The sequence below is a fragment of the Lissotriton vulgaris genome, chromosome 4_1 (assembly GCF_964263255.1).
Source record: "Lissotriton vulgaris chromosome 4_1, aLisVul1.2, whole genome shotgun sequence".
NCBI lineage: Eukaryota > Metazoa > Chordata > Amphibia > Caudata > Salamandridae > Lissotriton > Lissotriton vulgaris.
In genome coordinates this window covers 1,802,095,297-1,802,108,474 of record NC_141691.1, presented here as the reverse complement: position 1 = coordinate 1,802,108,474, position 13,178 = coordinate 1,802,095,297, and the positions used below count along the sequence as shown (strand labels likewise).

The following is a 13,178-nucleotide window of genomic DNA, read 5'->3' as shown; positions in this document are numbered from 1 at the left end:
CTAAGGCCATAATCGTCCCTATATTCAAAAAGGGCAATCGGGACAACCCCCAGTGCTATTGACCGATCTCACTGATAGATGTGTCAGCTAAGATATTGGATTGGGTAATCCTTAACCGCCTTACTGAATGGACCGAGGATAATAACACCATCTTGGACATTCAGTATGGCTTCAGGACAGGGAGGTCTACAAGTGACCAATGCCTGAACCTCTATATGCTGATCGCAAAATATATCAAATCCAGCAATGAATCCATTTATCTAGGGTTTATGGACTTGGCAGCTGCCTTTGACCATGTGAAAAGAGATAAGCTTTGGGCCATGATGACCAACTTGGGAATTGACCTGGGCCTGATTAACATCTTGAGGGAGCTACATAGGGACACTACCGCTAGGGTACGTTATAACACAGAGTGGGGGTTGACAGAATCTTTCCCATGTACTACCAGGGTGAGGCAGGGTTGTATTCTTGCCCCTTTTTTATTCTCACTCTATATTATTAATTTAGAGCAGTTTTTGATTAACCTAAAAACAGATTGCCCAAGCGTAGGATCCCGCTGCATCCCGGTACTTTTGTACGCGGATGACGCAGTCCTTCTTGCACGTACCCCAAAGAGTCTACAGATTTTAATAAACAGATTCGTCAAGTTTATGGAAACTTTAGATCTGTCAGTAAATCTGGGAAAATCATATGTAATGCTGGCGGGTAACAAACCTTGTACTAGTTTTTCTTATAAGATAGGAAGCCATACATTAGAAAGGGTACAGTCCTTCTCCTATCTTGGCGTATTATTTGATGGCTTTTTAAAATGTAATGCCCTGGTGGAGGAACGTTGCTGTAAATTGGTATCCTCGAATGGTGCCATTCCAAGCTATGGGCGGAGGGTGGGCCGATGGTCTTCCGAACAAGTGATGAATTTGTATAGCTCTATCTGTTGCTCCAAGGCCATGTATGGGGCTGAAGTATGGGGCTTTGCGAATATCAATCACTTACAGAGGGAGGAAAATACATTTTTACGATCAACCCTGAAAATCCCCCAGAGTACCCCAGCTGTAATAGCCCATAGAGAACTAGGGAGGCCATATCTTGAAGACTTGGTCAAGTTTAGACCCATCTTGGCCTTGTTAAAAATCTGGACAAACCCCAAACCCTGAGGCGGCTTTGAGCAGGCATATCGTTGGTGATTGCCTGGGCAGGGACAAAAGTATAAGTATACCATGGCTTAATTATGTAAAAACTAGCTTGGAAAGCCTGGGTCATAAGAACCTTTTCATTAACCCTGCAGCAATTGTATCCCAAGATAAGTTGACTATAAAGAGATCCTTCATGGCCCAGAGAATCACAATTAGAACAGAGACTGAAGGGACTAAAGGTTCCGTGAGCGCCCATAGCCTTGTCAAAAGTACGGAGGGAATGGAGCCGTACCTCTATCTTATGTATAACGCCCAGGACAGGTTTTTAATGTCTCGTTTTCGGCTCAATTTTTTACCATATTTACTGGCTGATCCACCAGGTTTTACACTTTCAATTGAGCAGAAGGGTGCCTGCGGCTGCGACAATAGGACTCCGCAGGACAGCCTTCGTTTTGTACTTTTATGTTCTTTTTATTCAATGCCTAGGCGCAGATTTCTGGTAGGAATTTTAAAACAAGCCAAATTGACACACGCCAAAGCCGCATTTTTTTTTTTACAAAAGGCGACTGACCCCCTGACATTATGTTGCATTATGAATTTTATCAAAGTTGCGGTGCGATTAAGGGCAACCAGAGTGAAGGTGTGAATGTTACTATAATGATTTGTGGTCGTTAGCTTTTTTTAAATTCAGTATGTAACTGCAGTCAGAGTTCTGATAAAGATTTAATTGTATTTTAAGTGTTTGTACATATGTGCTTTTATGGTGTTTTTTAATCACCGAATAAAGAATTTCTGAACTGAACTGAGTGACATTTCAGTGAGTATGAGGGACACTTTCTTGCAAGCAAAAATCAAGCAATAAAGATGGGGAAAATGTATAAATATCATAAATTAGACCCATTTGAGAAAGGAGAAACTCTAAGAAGACCTTAAAACTGGTGCAAATGTCTGCGGCAGCTGACTCATACTTACAATGAAATTATGAAAATGTCACAAATAGAAATCTGAAACCTTGGCAGCTTTGGGCAACCTGGCCTGAACCTTCACCTGGGAGAATGACTGAGCAAGGGTTAATGAATGCCTTTGCTTCACTTATCATTAATGCTTCCGTCCTTATGAAACACAGGTAATTGGTGGAGCATACTTAAAATGATGAATACTGGACCCAGTGTCTCAACCCACCTATCCCAAGTGCTATAGTTTAAGATGTTCATTGTAATGTGTTGTTGATGAAATTCCATATCTCAAGAGGACCCTGATATGGGGGTGTGAGGTACCAATAGGTCATAGGTCTTTGCTAATCAACACACACACATTCCTGTGCAGTGTACGCACCCAGTGATTGAGCATTTAAAACTCATTTGAACATGCCATTGGCTGGTTCTGAGCCCAGAGGGGAGGCAGGGCCCACCCTCGTGTGCCCCTCCCTGTTTCCACCACTAACCCGCTCTCCAATACAGAGTTTCAGATTGTGAACATTGGAGTTCTCTTATCGGGCTCTGCTTTAGTGTACACCTTTCGGGCTAATGCCTACTTAGGACATGACCATTGACCCATGGACCCTGCATGGCCTGTGCTGCTATTGGTGGAGTTCTGCAAGCATGCTGCTACACACCTTTCTGGTCAGGAGGAAGTATTTGTTGCAATGGAGCTGGGAGGTGACCAGCGCTGTTCTTCCCGCCTCTCCAACTGCTGTGTAAGGTGTCCTCAAGAACCCTGTGACACAGGAGAGAAGAACTGTGCGGGGGTAGAGAAGGGAGACTCTGGCGTAGAGAACATGATCCTGGGAGAGTCAGCCATGGACACCACCACAGCGGTGTCCATTATGCTGTCTTTGCTGCAGCTCCGCCTCACTTGATAAAACATTTATATAGCAGCCAGTGGCAGTTGGTTTGAAAAAGTTGCTGGGGCGGGAGAAGGAAGAGGGGGTTTACAAGTAAAAAAGACTTACATTCTCATCGGCGATCGCCAGACACTGCTTCTCCCCGACACAGGAAGCACCCAGCCTCCCAGAATCCCCTGACCAATCACAGCGCTGCCTTAGAGCACCGCTGTGATTGGTGTGAGCGCCTTGGTTCGGTGGGCAGATGGGGACTGAGAGGCTGGACATAATCTCTACACAGGCTGTAATGCAGTCAGGGTGCAGAACATACAAAGTACGCATGATAGTTTGGCCGACCCAAGACGGCCGACCAAATGGTCATACGCACTTAAGTGTAGCAGAAACCACTCTGCCTCCCTCTCCCGGGCAAGCCCAGTGCCACCACAACCTGGCTGGTTCCAAGAAGAAAATAATAATAACGTGATGTGTTTAGCATTGGTTTATTATAATTTTCTTTTTTTTTTTGTACTTAGTGGAGTGACGCTCCTCTGATAGAGGATCCGCCCCTGATAGCAGCATAAGCAACTAGGATTAGTAACCAGTCACTTACTTTTGCAGCAGCTGCTTGCTGTATCTGGTAGCTGCAATACTTGAACTGATGGGCAAGCCTGCCACAATGACTTTCTCCTGCAGCAGCGCTGGCCACGGCCCAGGTCTCGAGTTGAGGACTGCCTCTAGTGCGGCGTTTTGAAAATAGCCTCAGTGCTGCTTGACTAACTGCAGTGCTGCAGGCTTAAAAAATCTATGAACCAAAGTTTTCACTGAAGTTCCGTTGAGCGCCACTGGCAGCCGATATCAATCCTTTCAGGGTATGCATGGTTTTGAAAGAAGAAGGCAGTGGATTTCAACTTGTTTATAGCAAGGCCAGAAATACATTCAAATGATGCAAATATTCTAGGTATAGGGTATAAGGAACCCAGGAAGTCCTTTACATAGACTAATATATCATCTGCATATGTAGATATTAAATGGGTTGAATTGCCCAATGGTATCCCTATGTGAATAGCTTCCTGCCGCATCAGGAGTGCCAGCGGTTCCAATGCTAATACAAACACTAGTGGGGAAAGGGGACATCCCCGGTGTGTGCCTTTATATGTGGGGTATTCATTTGATATGTGCCGACCTGTCCGTACTTTGACTGTGGGGTTTCATATAATAGACGTAACCAACTAAAGAATCCTGGGGGTTACCAAAACCTATAAATAGCCTGAAACATGTAGTCCCATAATAGTTTATCAAACGCTTGTCGAAGGTCGAGTGCTATGCAACCAGCATTAACTAAATGGCCTGGATTATTTGCCATTATGTGGTGGATTCTCCTTATGTTCAAGGACGTGTTGCGCGCGAGTATGAATTCGCATTGTTCTATGTGTATCAATTAATGTAAATAGGGAAGGAGCCTGTTGGCTAAATTTTACTTAATATTTTATATTCAGTTGCCAACAGTGAGAGCGGGTGATATCCTGTGATGTCTCTCCCTGGTTTGGGAAGTGTGAGTACTAGGGCTTGCTTGGTAGAATTGGGGAGGCTGCCTAGTTCCAGTGAGGTTTTATAGAGGATTTCTAGTTGTGGGACTAAAATTTCATAGTAAGTATTGTAAAACTCTATTGGTAGACCGTCTAGTCTTGGTGTCCTATTACGTGGGAGTCCATTAATAGCAGTCTTTATTTCAGCGCTCATGATTGGGCCTTCTAAACTGTCTGGTGATCCTATAGGGATCTGGGGATACAGTATGTCAGCCAGAAACACATTTATTAGTACATTGTCCACTAAGGTCAACTTGTTGTACAGTGTAGTATAATATGTACAGAAGAAGTCATTTATATCTTGCTGGATGTACACTATATATCCCCCAGGCATGGCAACTTGGCTGATCACAATATCTTTGCCAGAGGTGTCCCTGATTTATCCGGGTCTGTTTGCTGTAATTGTGTGTGCTCCGTGGTCAATTACTCTGAGAGTCTCTAGTAGCTCAGCTTGTCTTATGCGTGCCTCTTGTAGTGCAGCAAGTTTCTCAGGTCTCTCGCTGCTTACCACTCCAACCCGCCCATGTCGTCCTCCACAGAATTCAGATTTTTATGTACCTCCTGTATCTCACCCACTGAGGCACCATTCATGGTTCCCCTAATTACTGCCTTTAGAGCATCCCATTCCACCAAAATTGAGGCCTCAGTGTTACTGTTTTCAGCAAAATAATTCTCAACTGAAGTCGACAGTGTAGATCGAAACATAGCATCTTCCATCAGTTGTGGACATAGTCTCCATGTGGGGACTGGGGTGAGGATCCTACCCCAAGTAAAACGGATTTCTAGTGGGTTATGATCTGAAAAGGTTTTCGCTAAATATGTAGCATGGGATACCTGTGCGGCTATGGAGAGGGAGCAAAGAATTCTATCAATTCATGTATGTAAAGGGTGGACTGGGGAATAGAAGCAATATTCCGTATGTGTTACATTTGTCAGCCGCCATGCATCGCACAAGTCCCAGCCATTCACTCAGTTACAGAGAGCCTCAGCCTGTTTAATAGTTCCTGCACCATGGAGAGGGGGGTGTGAGCGATCTAATTCAATATTCATCACTGCGTTACAGTCACCACCTATGATCCACGGGAATGCCTCCCACCCTGCTAAAATCGTGTTTAAGCCCATAAAGTATTTATTCTGATCAAAGTTTGGAGCGTATATGTTCCCCAACACAATATGCATTCGATCTAGTGTCCCATGAAGGAAAATATATCTAAACCTGCTCATCAATCTGCCGCTCTACTTCTACAAACGGGTCTCCGTATCTGATCCAAATTGTGACACCTCTGGCAAAGGCGGAGTAATAGGTAGAATATATATGCCCTTTCTATTTCTTTTGCCTCTGATATTGTGCATGCGCCCTGTGCCATTTTCGGGTTAAAGATACCCAATTCACATCCCAGGTTATGATTCTGTACAGAGTTCTTACATTAGTGTCAGCCGGAATCCGCCTCACAGTCCAGTCACAGGCCGAGCCGGGAGGTCCGTTTCTTTACAGCGGTCACACTATAAGTCCAGCCTCAGTCTCTTACATTGGGGCCCTTACAGATGTATACCCATGCATCAAATGGGGAAGGTGAAGAGGGGCAGAGACTCGTACCTCCGGACTCCCTCCGATGCACTTCTGGCACGTGTCAGGTACAGTCTACAATGCTGGGGGGTTAATGCCCATTATCGCCAGTGCCTGATGTTCTCCTCCTCTGTTATGCAGCAAGAAGGACAGTGGGAGACTACCCATAGTTGGTGCTGCACACCGCGGGGCAGCAGCGGTCTCTCCGTGATCTGCCTTCCGCCCTACATCAGCGCTGTCTCCGTCTTGTCGGGTACCGGTGTCCCCCTCACGATTGCAGGACGTCGATTATCGTCCACCACAGAGCTGGCAAGCTCCACAAATAATCATAGGGCAGCTATAGGTATTCCGCCACTCTGTTCTGCTCCATCAGACTCTTTTGGACATAGTTGACAGCGATTATTGTGGCCGGGCTCTGAAGCATCTTCAGGCTACGTCCACCATTCTTGGTGGTTCACGCCCCCCAGTAGGGGGTTAATGTGTCTTCTGCAAAGCACATTGTGTAACATGCAGATAGGTAAGCAGGTCACTGACTTTGACACAAAGATCCTTTTATTACTTGCAGCTCATAAATTGTAATCCTTCGGGCGGCTCCTCTGTTTGAATGGAGGAGAGTCGCCCCACAAAGGTATGCCCCGGCCAAAACGGAAAAATAATTGGTAATAACATTTATTTATGACCATTTTATTTTGCAGCAACCACCCAGTCTCGAACTGAGTGTCAGGATGGGGAGGGGTCATTGCTGCTGAGTGGCAGCAGGGAGCTGTGTGCTTACGTTTAAAATGCTCATGTCCCTTTGGCTGGCCATCTTGGGACGGCCAGCCAGACATGCACATTTTAAACTTCTCTAACTCAGCTGTTTAAGACAGCTAAGTTAGAGAAAGTGCAGGCCTCCTTTATTTATTTATTTTGCCACCCATCCCACAGCCCCGGTACATGCCAGCTACCAATGCTACTTCTTATATAGCACAGCAACCTACCAACCGTCAACAAGAACCTGCATGCAAACTGCAAGACATGAGTTAAAATCTTATTTGATTTTTCTCAATCTATTATTATAAAGCTGCTGAAAATGGTTTCTTTGGGTAGTAATAAAGGACAACACCAAGCATTGTATTACGTAATAAATCCAGTGACTTTGTGTTTCACTCAGTCATACAATCTTAGCATATAATCCTTAACAGTAAAGCCGACGTGTGACTACTACAACTTAAACAGAGGCGACTCCTTTACTAGGGAAGGGGAGCATCGCCAAAATGCTTTCTCGCAGTGCAAGAAAGCCAAAACATAAAATGGTAATACCTTGTAGTTATTACCATTTTATGTTTGCTTAGTTTAAATTTGCTTGTTTGTGTATGGGAAGCCAGTGGAGCTTTTTTAGGTGTGGTGTGATGTGTGTGTGATGTGTGTAGGAGGTTGAGAGTGATTCTGTCCACCAACCCTAAATGGTCTGCAGTCTTCTGGTGAGTTTTCTGTTGAGCCCTGCAGAGAGGTTGATCCTTTAGTCCTGTTTGCTTGTGAAAAGGGCATTGTGGTTGTTTTCCGGGTGCACTGTTCATGTTTGCCCCTTGGCCTACCTTTAAATAGGTGTGCCGGGCGCAAGCATGAATAGTGCATTTATTACCATTAATGACCTGCCCTCAGGGAAGCCACAAGCTTGTGGTTACCCTGGAGACAGCAAATTCAGTGAAATACAGAGCTGCTTCATTCCTCGGCCACTCTGTGTTTCACTGTGCAGGTGGCACCCACCTGCACTTAGAGAGGGGACGGAGACCCCCCTACAGGTGGGTACAGTGAATGACTGCACCTGCTTGTAGGGGGATGCAAGGGGGGGTACATGGGACCCCTTTTGTCCCCTTTTTATGGTGCACTGTCAGTGCCCTCCTGGTGACTTTTTTGTCTTTGTGCCTACATTCATAATATGGTGCAGGCAAAAAGAGACACCATCATTTGCATGAGGCCACATCCTAGTGCAGATAAGGAACTGCCCTCTCAAGATAGAGTTGGAACTACATGTGCACCAGCGCTATCAGCATTTCAGAAGGGGCCATACAAGTTACAACATACAAGTTTAACACTTTTGAATGTCTTACCGCCAACATCAAGAAGAGGGAAAACAAAAAACTATCCTCCCATCTCCTCTACCATCCACCAGGCAACAACACCCCATTTGGAAAACACCTATCAGATCTGATATCTAACTGCGCACTCCGGGACGCCAGCAACCCAATTCTAGGAGACCTCAACCTCCACTTGGACAAGGAAAACAACCTGCTGATTCAAAACCTGAACAAACTCCTACACAATAACAACCATACCCAACACTGCTCAGAGGAAACCCACAACAATGGATCAACCCTGGATGTCATCATTGCCCAACCTAATGCAGTCACGATCGACAGCATCATGCCAGTCAACTGGTCTGACCATCATATCTTCCTATTTCACATCAAACAATTGATCCTACACAAACCCCCAATCAGATCAACCCCACTGGGTAAGAAATCTAAAGCAGATCTCCATGGACGTCTTGGAAGAAAGGATAAACTCTCTCCTCCCCACCTCCTCTGATGATCTATCCACTACAGAACTCACCTCTCACTATAACTCCACTATGATCAACATTCTGGACCAAATAGCACCCTTAAAACAAAAAAGAGCCAGGGTCACTCCTTCAAGATCCTGGTTTAACACAGACATAAACACAGAAAGAAAACAACTCAGAGCAACAGAAAGACTCTGGCAGAACAATGAGCCCCCAATCCTCCTGGACCAACTCAAAGCAACACGCAAGAAGTTCAAAAACCACATCAAGTGTGAAAAAACGTCTTTCTCTCAATGCCCTTGAAAACACTAAAACAGACCGAATGAGCTCTTCACTTTCATCAGGCAACAAACTTCCAAGCCCTCGTATCCACAACACAGGCCTCTAATGCCCTGTGTGAGAACTTTGCCAACTTCTTCAACAAAAAAATCTCCAAGATTGAGCTCTGCCTGGACGTCACCCGTAACCTCATCCATAGGAGCCCGGCCCCAGGAGCAGATGGTAACACAACCCTGTCTCAGAATTAGAGATAGTCAAACTGATCTCCACCTCTAAACCCTCTCCACACGGATTGGACCCTATTTCTGCCCGACTGGCCAAAAATCTAAAACTCTACCTGGCACCGCGCTGGAACAGGATCATTAACAGCTCCCTGAGCTCCGGAGTCGTTCCGGACTGCCTCAAAGTTGGCCAAGTCACACCACTACGGAAAAAAACAGGCTGGGACACCAATGATTTGAACAACTATAGACCCATCTCCAATCTTCCTCTCCTGGCCAAAACTTTGGAAAAGAGTATTCTCCTCCAACTGATAACACATGGACAGCATCAACCTCCTGGACCCCCACCAATCGGGCTTTAGAAAAGGGTGCAGCACAGAGTCAGCGATCCTTAATATCATGGATGATATATGCAAGTCCCTCGATTCAGACCAATGCTCCCTACTCATCCTCCTGGACCTATCGGCAGCCTTCGATACGATTGACCACCAACTACTCATTAAGGTACTCCAAGAAAGGTTAGGAGCTGAAGAGGTAGTCTTACAATAGTTCAGCTCCTTTCTCCAAAATCGCTCTCAAAGAGTCGAAATCTACAACTTTACGTTGAATCTTCGCCCTGTCAGCAGAGGCATCCCTCAAGGATCAGTCCTCTCCCCGCAACTATTCAACATATACATGGAACCCCTCACCACCATACTCAAAAGATCCAACATTCCATTCCACCTTTATTGGGACGACACCCAGATCTATCTCGAAACCTCCTCCATTGAAGACCTATAGAGACTCAACAACACTCTTAGAGAAGTCCAACACTGGCTCTCATTAAACCACTTGAAATTGAATCAAGTCAAAATGGAAATCCTCCTCATTTCCAACAAAATGGAAAACCCCCAAGTCACAGAATGGCTAAAAGCAATTGATGCTCTCAACGACAATCGCTCCTTGGCCGACTCTGTCAAATCGTTGGGAATCACTTTGGACCCTAAACTAAGCATGGTCAAACACATCAAGAACACAGCAAAGAGTGCCTTCCTCAACCTGAATCTACTAGCAAGATAAAACCCTTCATCCCGACCAACGACCTCAAACAAGCGACACAATCCTTGGTACTTTCCAGATTGGATAACAGGAATGCAACCCTTACAGGCACAGCAAAATCACACCTAGCGCCCCTCCGATCAACTCTCAATACAGCTGCAAGAATGGTCACTGTAGTAAACAATGACCACATCTCGCCCGCACTCAGAGAGTTGAAATGGCTCCCAGTTGAAATGCATGCCAATTTCAGAATTGCCTGCCTCACGCACAAAGCCCTTCACACAGGGAAACCTGCATACCTGGCCTCCGAACTCACGAAGGCCGGTCAATCAAGGAGACTCAGGAGTTCCAACACTCTACTCCTCATCCCGTCGAATACCCGTAAACAAAAAACAACAGCACAATCCTTCTCTGGAAATGCTCCCAAATCTGGAACTACATCCCAGTTCATATAAGGACCATCTCCTCCTTTCCAAAATTCAAAAGGCAGCTCAAAGACCTCTCCCTCAAGAACACTCTCCCAAATGGATAGAGTGCTACTAAAAACTTACAAGAGTGCACACTTTGGCACAAGGACACTTTGAATCTAAGACCTCTACCTCACGCCTAGCCCGACTCCCTTCCACCAGGCCCCCGTTCGGAAGGATGCATGGCTTGAACTACTGTGCTTACTATTACGAGACTAGGCAACTTCCCGGCCTCTAGCATCATACAATGTGCAAAGTCTCCTACTGCACCTTGAGGCTTCTTGTTTGACTACTGCTGTAATACCTGTCTGTTTAGTACTGTTATAATATGTGTTTTCCTCTTTACTAAGTGTTGTAAAGCGCACCAATACCTTCGGGTCTGACTAGCGCTATATAAAACTCTGAAATAAATAATAAATAATAAATGAATTCCTGCGGGCCCTTCAGTAATACCAAAGTGCCCTTTGGACAACACAGAGGGTGCACTTGCCCATGTGTAATACGCCACACTGTGACGTGCTGTTCCTGAAGGTCACAATTTTGGTTTTGTTGGTGTTGGGCTTTAGCTGTAAGTTTAGCCCTTACTGTTTTGTTTTCCTTTTCAACCAGGGAGGAGGGGAAATGTTCATAGCCTGCATTAGGCATAGGTCACTCTCGCTGCACCACAGCTGAGAAAGAACTCCCTCCACTTTTTGCACTTTGTGAAAACACATGTATTTTTTAAGTTAAGGCATAACATTTTGTATTACAACTGTACTCATCGCTTTTTTAAGTTAAATACAACCACTCTCCCTCCACCACCATCACCATCACTCATACACACAATGAGCAAGGAATCTAAACTGTAAACAATTTTTAAAAAACAGCCTACACATCCTGGAATCTTTCTCTGCCCATCTCCAGCCCGCAGGTCACAGGTCTACATCTTTCTAGTTACACTTTGATCTCTGGGAGAGTCGCTCAAAGGAATGGCGCACAATAAAAATTATGAACTGAGATGAAAAGCTGTCAATTGCGGCTTGGGGTCCAGGAATATGACAGCTTCCCATCAGTTAAATAAGTTAGATAATTAGGGGTCACATGTACGATGAGTTTTAGCAGTTGTAAACCGAGACTTGGGCCATTTGCGACCACTCAATAGCCTTTCAGCATATACTAACCCTTTTTTGCGAGTCTGTAGCCTTTTACTGACTCGCAAAATAGGGTTTGCAAATTAGTAGTAGGAAGGGGTGTGTCAAGGCCGTCCCTTCCTAATAGTGAGTCTCAGGGGATGTATGAATGTTTTGTGACCGGGATGGGGTTGTAAACCATTTGCAGTTTACTGCCTACTTCAAGTAGGTGGTAAGCCAGTCGCTAATGGAAAGGGATCTCGAGGGGACCCCTTCCCTTTGTGAATGGTCGCAAAAACTTTCCTAAGAACAGGCAGTGCCCCATGAACCACTGCCTACTCTTAAAAAATTAAACTAAAATGGTTAATATTTCTTTTTGAAAGTCATTCCAGTTTTCTTGAAGGAAAACAGGCTGCATTAAAAAAACCTTGCTTTCTTGAGAAGCACACACAGACATGGTGGTCTGCTGTCCTCAGCAATCCACTGTCCCTCTGTTGTTTGTGATTCTCCATGGGTCGCAAATTGCGCCCTACCTCATGAATATGATGAGGATGGTCAACTGCGACCCTATTGGGAATTGTTAAACGTGTCTTAGACACACTAGAGCCTCACATTTTGCGACTTTCTAATTGTGAGTTGCAAAAAATTGCAAAAATTAGGAACTTGCAAAATGATTCAGTCGCACATGTGGCCCTAAATGTTTTGTAGAGATCTGTTCAGGTCACAGGGTTGATTCCCATTGAGTGCAAAAAGCGTCTTGGCCTTCCTATGTTCATTAAACGATGGCCGTTGTTTGGTGATTTGTAAGCAGTTCCTGCAGACGAAAGACATGTGTGCAAGGTAAGAACGAAATCCCAATTAACTCAGAAATTGTGCGCGATAAATTAACAATGGGTAGGTTCTGGGTGCCCGTCCCAACACCACAGCGAGTGCAGGGAAGAGGGGGAATCACGCCCACGGGGCACAGTATAACTTTCCGCAGGCCATGGATGGGGTCCGCCTTACCGGCTGCGCTGCTGGGTTCTGCTGTCCCGGGGGCTTCTCAGCTGTGATCAGCTCTGCGTCCCTCTTCAGAACCGTCTCCTTGAAGACAAGTGTCCTCCTGTCCTGCCGGGCGCTATTTATCATCCGTCTAGAGCTGCTGCCCATAGCAACAGGTAGAGCGCACTACTCGGAGCAGTAAGGTCATGTCATATGGACCCCACGCACTGGTGATTGTTTTCGGGGAAATTACATAGAGCCGAAGCCGTCCGACAGGTTTCAAAGAAGCCAAGTGTCAATTTGACGCATTTCCGCGATTTCAGACGTTGGGTAACAAAGCGCTGAGGCGCATTTTGGATAAGAATGCGAGTCTACAAAGATGTTACAGCCTCTCGCTGGGCCTGCGTGTCACCTGAGCCCCTATATAGGG

The 13,178-nt window shown here is 45.5% G+C and overlaps 1 protein-coding gene across 1 annotated transcript in view; it reads right to left on the bottom strand.

Annotated features, from left to right (window-relative positions):
• LOC147724580 (fibrocystin-L-like) overlaps nt 1-12,840 on the bottom strand; it is a 1,106,658-nt gene extending 1,093,818 nt beyond the window's left edge. Inside the window, exon 1 of the mRNA XM_086966124.1 lies at nt 12,773-12,840. The gene's annotated coding sequence lies outside the window, so the exon portion shown is untranslated. The remainder of the gene's footprint in view (nt 1-12,772) is intronic.
• Nucleotides 12,841-13,178: the final 338 nt, after the last annotated feature.